Raw genomic sequence first — 8,962 nt, forward strand, 5'->3', positions numbered from 1 at the left:
ACTACAACGGCTAAGTGAAGTACCATCAGAAAGTGTCCTAGAAGATGTGAATGCAGCATTGAGAGCGATCCCTACCACAACCATCACTGAAACCAATGAGCTGATATACGCCTCAGCAGCAGTGATCCTAGAGATGCTTGGCTACAAGAGCAACCATGGGAGCCATGAGAGACAATACCCACCATGGAAACGAAGGTTGGAGGCAAAAATCAAGGAGGCCCGGAGAGAAGTGAGCCAACTGACAGAGGCTGAGAGAGGTGCAATGAGAAAGCAAGTACCCAAGAAGTACAACCAGATGCCCATACCTGAAGCACTCGAAACTGCCAAACAAAGGCTCCAAGCCTTGGCCAGCCGCCTAAAGAGATACACGAGAGATAATGAAGCCAGAAGAATAAACCGGCTGTTCGCAACTCAACCTGCGAAAGTGTACGCTCAATGGCAGGGTAATAACAGCAGAGCAGACCCACCACGGCTGGAAACGGAACAGTACTGGAAAAGTATATGGGAAAGGAGGCATCACACAACAGCGATGCACAGTGGCTGGCAGCCCTGAGAAAGGACCACAGCAACCTCCCTGAACAGAATACAGTCACCATCACAGCGGCAGACATCCAAGAAAGAGTCTCAGGTATGAAGAACTGGACAGCACCGGGCCCTGACAGGATCCACACCTACTGGCTAAAGAAGCTCACTGCACTCCATGAGCGCCTAGCAGCACAAATTAACCAGCTGCTAAGAGATGGGACGTACCCTGAATGGCTTACCGAAGGGCGCACAATCCTGATCCTGAAGGATCCCGCAAAGGGTACAGTCCCATCCAACTATCGGCCAATAACCTGTCTCTCCACAACATGGAAGCTCATGTCAGGCATCATCGCGGCTAAGATAAGTGGACACATGGATCAATACATGAGCAAAGCACAGAAGGGCATTGGCAGAGGAACCAGAGGAGCCAAACACCAACCTGTGCACTGCCTGGATTGATTACAAGAAAGCATATGACTCAATGCCACATGGATCACTGGTCATGGAATGACACATGGATCACTGAATGCTTAGAGATGTACAACATCAACAGGACTCTAAGGGACTTCATTGCGAACTCGATGAGGCTGTGGAAGCCAATGGTAAGCCACTTGCACAAGTATCCATCAAATGTGGCATATACCAAGGAGATGCTCTGTCCCCACTGCTGTTCTGCATAGGACTGAACCCCCTCAGCCAAATCATCAACAAGACTGGCTATGGATACCGACTCAGGAACGGGGCCACCATCAGTCACCTCCTCTACATGGATGACATCAAGCTATACGCTAAGAGCGAGCGGGACATCGACTCACTGATCCACACCACCAGGATCTACAGCTCTGACATTGGGATGTCATTCGGGCTTGAGAAGTGCAGTCGAATGGTGACAAAGAGAGGGAAGGTAGTCCACACAGAAGGGGTCTCACTCCCAGAAGGAACAATAGCAGACATTGAGGATGGTTACAAGTACCTTGGAATACCACAGGCAAATGGCAACCTCGAAGAGGCAACAAGGAAGACGGCAACGACCAAATATCTCCAACGAGTAAGGCAAGTCCTAAGAAGTCAGCTCAATGGCAAGAACAAAGCCCAGGCAATAAACAGCTACGCCCTGCCAGTGATCAGATACCCTGTGGGAATAATAAGATGGCCAAAGGAGGAGATACATACCACAGACGTTAAGACGTGAAAGCTCCTCACCATGCATGGAGGGTTCCATCCCAAATCCAGCACCCTGAGACTGTACGCTAGCCGTAAGGAAGGCGGCCGTGGACTAGTGAGTGTGAGAGCCACTATCCAGGATGAAACATCCAAGATCCACAAGTACATCCAAGATAAGGCCCCAACAGATGACGTGCTCAGGGAATGTCTCAGGCAATGGAGAACAGAGGAAGACGTGCTGGAGGAAGGACCATCATGGGAGGACAAACCCCTACATGGGATGTACCACCGGAACATAACTGAAGTGGCTGATATCAAGAAGTCCTACCAATGGCTAGAGCGGGCTGGATTGAAGGACAGCACAGAGGCACTCATCATGGCTGCACAGGAGCAGGCCCTGAGCACCAGAGCAATAGAGGCCCAGATCTACCACACCAGACAAGACCCAAGGTGTAGGCTGTGCAAAGAGGCCCTGAGACAATCCAGCACATAACTGCAGGTTGTAAGATGCTGGCAGGAAAAGCATACATGGAGCGCCATAACCAAGTAGCTGGCATAGTGTACAGGAACATCTGCACTGAGTATGGACTGGAAACCCTGAGGTCAAAGTGGGAAACACCTCCAAAGGTGGTAGAGAATGACCGAGCCAAGATCCTGTGGGACTTCCAGATCCAGACTGACAGAATGTTAATGGCGAACCAGCCTGACATCGTGGTGGTTGACAAACAACAGAGGAAAGCCGTTGTGGTTGATGTGGCGATACCAAGCGATGGCAACATCAGGAAAAAGGAACATGAGAAACTAGAGAAGTACCAAGGGCTCAGAGAAGAGCTGGAGAAGGCCTGGAAGGTGAAGGCAACAGTGGTGCCCGTGGTCATTGGAGCACTCGGGGCAGTGACCCCCAAACTGGAGGAGTTGCTACAGCAGATCCCTGGAAGAACACCAGACATCTCGGTCCAGAAAAGCGCAGTACTGGGAACAGCAAAAATACTGCGCAGAACCCTCAAGCTCCCAGGCCTCTGGTAGAGGACCCGAGCTCGAAGGATGAGACCACCCGCGGAGGGTGAAGGACAAAGTTTTTTTTTATATATATATATATATATATAGTTTTTTGTATTTAAGTATTTTAATTTAAGCTTTTCAATTTCACATTTTGAGTTTCAAATTTGATGTTCCTCTTTTCTTATTTCCATTTTCAGTTTCATCTTTACAATTTAAGCTTTCAGTTTGAGCATTTCCATTTAAGCTTGTGCATTTTAAATTTCACTTTGTTCATTGTCACTTTACATTTTCAAATTATCATTTTACTTTTTCAATTTCCTTTTTCTTTTTAAGTTTAATTATGGACTGAGTATTCCTAGTTGTGTAGTAAAATAATAATCTTTTTAATTTGATCTCTTTAAATTTTCTAATTGGACTTTTAATTTGAATTCTGACTAAAATATCCTCCGTATAGGCTGACCCTGACCCCTGAGCTCAACGGTTGTTTTATTTTACTTTACTTTCTTGATACGTATTTCTTTAAGTTTTCTTTTCCTCGACTACAGTCCGTTTACAATTTAACATTTTTCCAAGCAAGTTTTTAATGCCTCAGTATTAAACTGAAGAGTTGTTTCTTTTGACTTTTATACTTTTTGTAACTTTACCACAAACTTTTGCAATGTTATTTCCTCTTAAAGTTACCCAAGCCTAGCTAAAGAAGTTTGTGTATCCAGAGATATTTTATTCGACAAGCCACAACCTCACAGACTCAGATGCCGCCCCGAGCTGCTGGTAGCCAGTCAACCTTGAAAGCAAAGCCTTTCTGAAAGAAGCCTGGACAACGTCTGTGTTCTAACACAACAAAAAGGTTAGAACCAAAGAAATTTTGAATCCTGCATCTCCTAGAGAACTGTGCCAGCAGCGACTAGTCACGGACCTTCGCCGTCTGCCATCCAGGAGACCTCATCAGCTCAGTGACCAACTGTTTCACAGAGTCACCTGAAAGCAGCCTGCTGAGCTCCTAAATCACGGAGTCTGAGCCACAGACAGACATGCCCCCAAATTCCTCTGCACAGCAGATTCAACCCTGCACACCATGATGGAAAGCTGGCGGAACCACCTCATCTTTGCCAGCGCTTGAAAACAGTAGGCAAAACCATGGTTTTGCTGTGATAAAGAGTTGATGTCGACTAAAATATATGAATTACTATTTAGATAAGTTACCTGCCCTAGTGTTATGTTAGCGTCTTGCAGTCATTTTTATAATCAAATCACATGCCTCACCTCACTATTGCCAATAAGATCAGATTTATTTCATCACTCAATATCTGCTATTTCATCTGTTGTTTGTTATTTTCTTTATCATGTACGTTATTAATCCTTCATTTATTCAGTTATTAGGCATTTAGCTATAAATAAATGTCCTCATTTAATCTGTAAGAAGTTCTCTGTGTGTTTTCTTTAAAGCAGAAGACAAGGTCAATCTTTTGAAAAAAATTCAATCCTTCTTAGAGACTGATCAACTTAATGATCCAAGTTTTAAGTTATTCGGTTTACTGTGTGGTGCCCCAATGAGTGTATTAAAGTTGAATTATTTGTAATTATTAAAGTAGTTGGTTCTCCTACAGGAGTTATACATAAAAACCTAAAAAAAATGCTGCAATAGCACAACAAAATAGGAGAATTTAATGTGGACTCTTAAACATCAGCTCTCTGTCATCTAAAGCTGTACTAGTGAACGATTTAATATCAGAGTATCATATTGACTTATTTTGTCTTACTGAAACCTGGCTGGGTCACGAAGAATATGTTAGCCTAAATGAATCCACTCCACCCAGTCATGTTAATACTCATATTCCTCGAGGTACCGGACGAGGAGGGGGAGTTGCAGCCATCTTCGACTTAAGCCTATTAATCAACCCTAAACCTAAACTAAATTATAACTCATTCGAAAGCCTTGTTCTTAGTCTTTCTCACCCAACCTGGAAAACACGACAGCCAATTTTATTTGTTATAGTGTACCGTGCTCCTGGTCCTTGGAGTTTTTATCTGAATTCTCAGAGTTTTTATCAAGGTTAGTCCTTAAAACAGACAAAGTAATTATTGTAGCTTTATTGTAGCTTTTTATTGTTCGACTTTCTACATAACAACAGTTTATTTGAGGATTTTCAGTCAGGATTTAGAGTGCATCATAGCACAGAGACAGCACTGGTGAAAATTACAAATGACCTTTTAATTGCATCAGACAATGGACTTGTCTCTGTACTTGTCTTGTTAGATCTTAGTGCTACGTTCGACACAACTGATCATCACATCCTATTACAGAGACTGGAACATTCAACTGGCATTAAAAGAACCACACTAAGCTCGTTTAAATCCTATCTATCAGATCGATCTCAGTTTGTACATGTTAGCGGTGAGTCCTCTGTGCACGCCAAAGTTAGTCACGGATTTGCACAAGGTTCTGTGCTCGGACCTATGGTTTCTATTCACCTTATGTATGCTTCCTTTAGCCAATAGTATTAGGAAACACTCCATAAACTTTCCTTGTTATGTGGATGATACCCAATTAGATCTATCAATCAAGCCAGATTAAACTAATCAGTAAGATAAACTTCAAGCATGCCTTCAATTCAATTCAATTCAATTCAATTTTATTTATATAGCGCCAATTCATAACAGCACTTTTCCTATAGAGCAGGTCTCTTTATAATATTAATTACAGAGACCCAACAAATCACTTAAAGACATAAAAACCTGGATGCAATTTTCTGATGTTAAACTTTGACACAAATTTAGTTATTATACTTGGCCACACCTCCAAGACACATTATTCAATTCAATTCAATTTTATTTATATAGCGCCAATTCATAACAGAAGTTATCTCATTGCACTTTTCCTATAGAGGAAAAAGCTCAAGTGTCTGTGTGCTGCTCTTCCTCAAAGGTGAAAGAGTATATCAGACATTTGCAAAACCAACCAGTTAGTCCTTATCCTTTAAGTCTTTGCGGGGGAGGCTTTACACATTATTTGTAGGAGTACTTGAAGTACATCTGATCCATAATAGAAGATGATGTCAGGTGAATAAGCCACATGAAGAAATTCACCTCACTCAACTGCTGCTTCCCATTCAGATTTCAAGATTTGCAGTGGAGTGAAGAACTTCGGCTTAGGCTCCACTTGACATGGAAAGTATCATGCTCAGATATCTAGCCTAGAGCAGAAACATGACATCTCCTTATATTGAAATAATAATTGAATATTCAATTATCTTTTGTGTATGGTATGTATATATAGCAGCTTGCTTATGGACTCTGCCTAAATGGAAAGCTTGAATTTCATTGCTGCTTCCATGCAAAGTTTACAAATGTCATACTCCTCCAGTGTTTCCTTCAGGTTCCTGAACTCTTCGACTTGATCCAGGTAGTTGTACTGAAGAGATAAGTGGAAGAGGTAAATGTTAAATGGACTGTACTTATATAGCGCCTTTCTAGTCTTTCTGACTACTCAAAGCGCTTCAACTACATATCACATTCACCCCATTCACACACATTCATACACCAATGGCAGAACTGCTCATCAAAGTAACTAATCATTCACACACCGAAGGCACAGCCCTTGGGAGCAATTTGATGTTCAAAAGGACACTTTGACATGTGGGCTGCCAGCATCGAACCACAACCTTCCGATTGGTGGACGACCCACTCTACCACTAAGCCACAGTCACCCTCTTGGTATTGAAGAGATTCAGCAGATCAAAATATGTTCCACTCTTTGCATCTTTTTCACACCATCTTTGTTAATTGACCCTTCACTAGGCCTCATCCCATTTAGTTATTGTTGCTTAAATCTGTCAAGTTTTCCAGTTTAGCACTGCTCTCATGCCATTTACAGTGGCAGTAGTGTCAGCTTTACCACTCGAAATGACCGGAACTTTCTGACCAATGAGCCTTTGATTTCAGACAAAAAATAGGTTTCTCATTTGTAGTTAGCTGAAATGACCCCTGTGGCTGGCAGATTTTATCAGTTGTAGCTAGCTATCTAAGTTCAAAACTCTGTCTCCAGCTGACTTTTTATTATTACTGGCTGGCTAGTATGAAAATGACAAACCTGATAAAGGGTCTAAATATGAATATGAATAATCTTTTGCTTCACTTTTATATGAAAAAAAGAGTTAGGGACAAGGTCTAACCATTCAGAAAAGTCATCTCTGGTAAACTTCTCCAAATCCATTAGAGAGCAGCCTCAATATCTCATATATTAGAATCCAGGACAGGGTTGCACTGACCTCCACACAGTGGATATGTCAATCCTGAACAGGGCTTTTTCTAACATAGCTTGTTACTCCATATACTAATGTAATTTACTAATGATCTGTGGAATCTCAGCCTTGGAAGTAAGGCTAGGTTACTAACTTAAGTAACTAGTTAGCCACATATGATAATGTTAGCAGCTTCCATTAGCACTGACAATCCATTCCTTATATTTTTGCTCTTATATTTTTGGTTTTGGTAAGCTGTGATTGCACAATCACTGTTTTGGGGAGGGTTTTTTACAAATGTTCCATTACTCTTGACCCCTGCTGTTATATGTCACAACTGTTTTATTGTTTATTGCAGCAGTTTGCACATGTAATGGCAGATAGTGACTGAAATACTGGTGGTCTACAGAAGACCTCTACAGAATGTATCTGTTCTCATGTTCCATACAGGTACACTTGTGATCAGATTCCTTTGGTCCTGTCATGAAGAAAGGACAGTAGCGAGCAAACTGTCTGTATGACAGTCTCACAGGCTCCATAACTTTTGCACTATACTGAATGAAGAGCTCTGCAGCTGACTTTCTCATTCTTTGGTGTTGTTTTTTGTCACTGTGTGTTTTTCCTGGGAATATCTGGCTGTGTTCATCCTTGACTTGGTCCTCTCTACTCTTATTTGACAATATCTTCCCCGCTCTCAGTTGATTTCTCTCACTGGCAAAATTTTTACCTTTCTTCAGTCTTTTTGTCCTTTTCCACCATGTATCAGTAAAGTGTTTTGTTGTTTCTACTTCTCTTTTAAGTGTACACAGTTCAATGTTTCATGTGTCCCTCTCTGGCAGTGTAAGGCTGATTTATGGGACTGATGAGGGGCATGTTTTCTGAGTGTTGTGTATTGCATAACTATCTGATCTAATCTGAAAACTGCAACTCTTGTTTCCTCACTGTAGGGGCATACCTGGAACAACTCAAAAAAATGTCCCTCTTCATCTGGTGGACAGCTCTCAGGTTTTTGGACATCTTCTACCTCCTCTTCTTCCTCCTCAGCAAGATCAACTTAATTTGAAGTATTTCAAGTCTTGTCTTCCTATAAAGTCAACAAACCAGTCACTTACCTGTGATGCTTCATATCTGGTAATCATGTAATATAATTGTGTGACATTCTCTGGTTTAGTGTATTGAACAACTCTGCAGACTGAGATGAACCTTTGACAGTATATGAATGGGTCCAGTGCAGGCTGAATGCAGCCTCACTAGACCCGTGTCATACGTGTATGAAAAGAAAACCACTCCTGTCTGTTGGGTTTGCTCACTAAGAAACTGCATCCACAGCAAGTCAGTCTCTGTGGAAACTGACCACCAGCCTGTACTCTGGCCTAAGGGTTAGAAAAGAGGAAGGTTGCTGGTTGGAACCGGATAAGCAAAGTGGAAGAGCAGCACTTTCCCCTCCCTTATCTTAACACTTTCCTTGTATATATGTGTGTGTGTGTATATATATATATATATATATATATATATATATATATATATATATATATATATATATATATATATATACAGTTGTATGCAAAAGTTTAGGAACCCCTGACAATTTCCATGATTTTCATTTATAAATATTTGGGTGTTTGGATCAGCAATTTCATTTTGATCTATCAAATAACTGAAGGACACAGTAATATTTCAGTAGTGAAATGAGGTTTATTGGATTAACAGAAAATGTGCAATATGCATCAAAACGAAATTAGACAGGTGCATAAATTTGGGCACCCTTGTCATTTTGTTGATTTGAATACCTGTAACTACTTAGCACTGATTAATTGGAACACACAATTGGTTTGGTGAGCTCATTAAGCCTTGAACTTCATAGACAGGTGCATCCAATCATGAGAAAAGGTATTTAAGGTGGCCAATTGAAAGTTGTTGTTCTCTTTGACTCTCCTCTGAAGAGTGGCAACATGGGGGCCTCAAAACAACTCTCAAATGACCTGAAAAAAAACGACTGTTCTACATTATGGTTTAGGGGGAGGCTACAA

Source organism: Siniperca chuatsi, linkage group LG1 (assembly GCF_020085105.1).
Source record: "Siniperca chuatsi isolate FFG_IHB_CAS linkage group LG1, ASM2008510v1, whole genome shotgun sequence".
NCBI lineage: Eukaryota > Metazoa > Chordata > Actinopteri > Centrarchiformes > Sinipercidae > Siniperca > Siniperca chuatsi.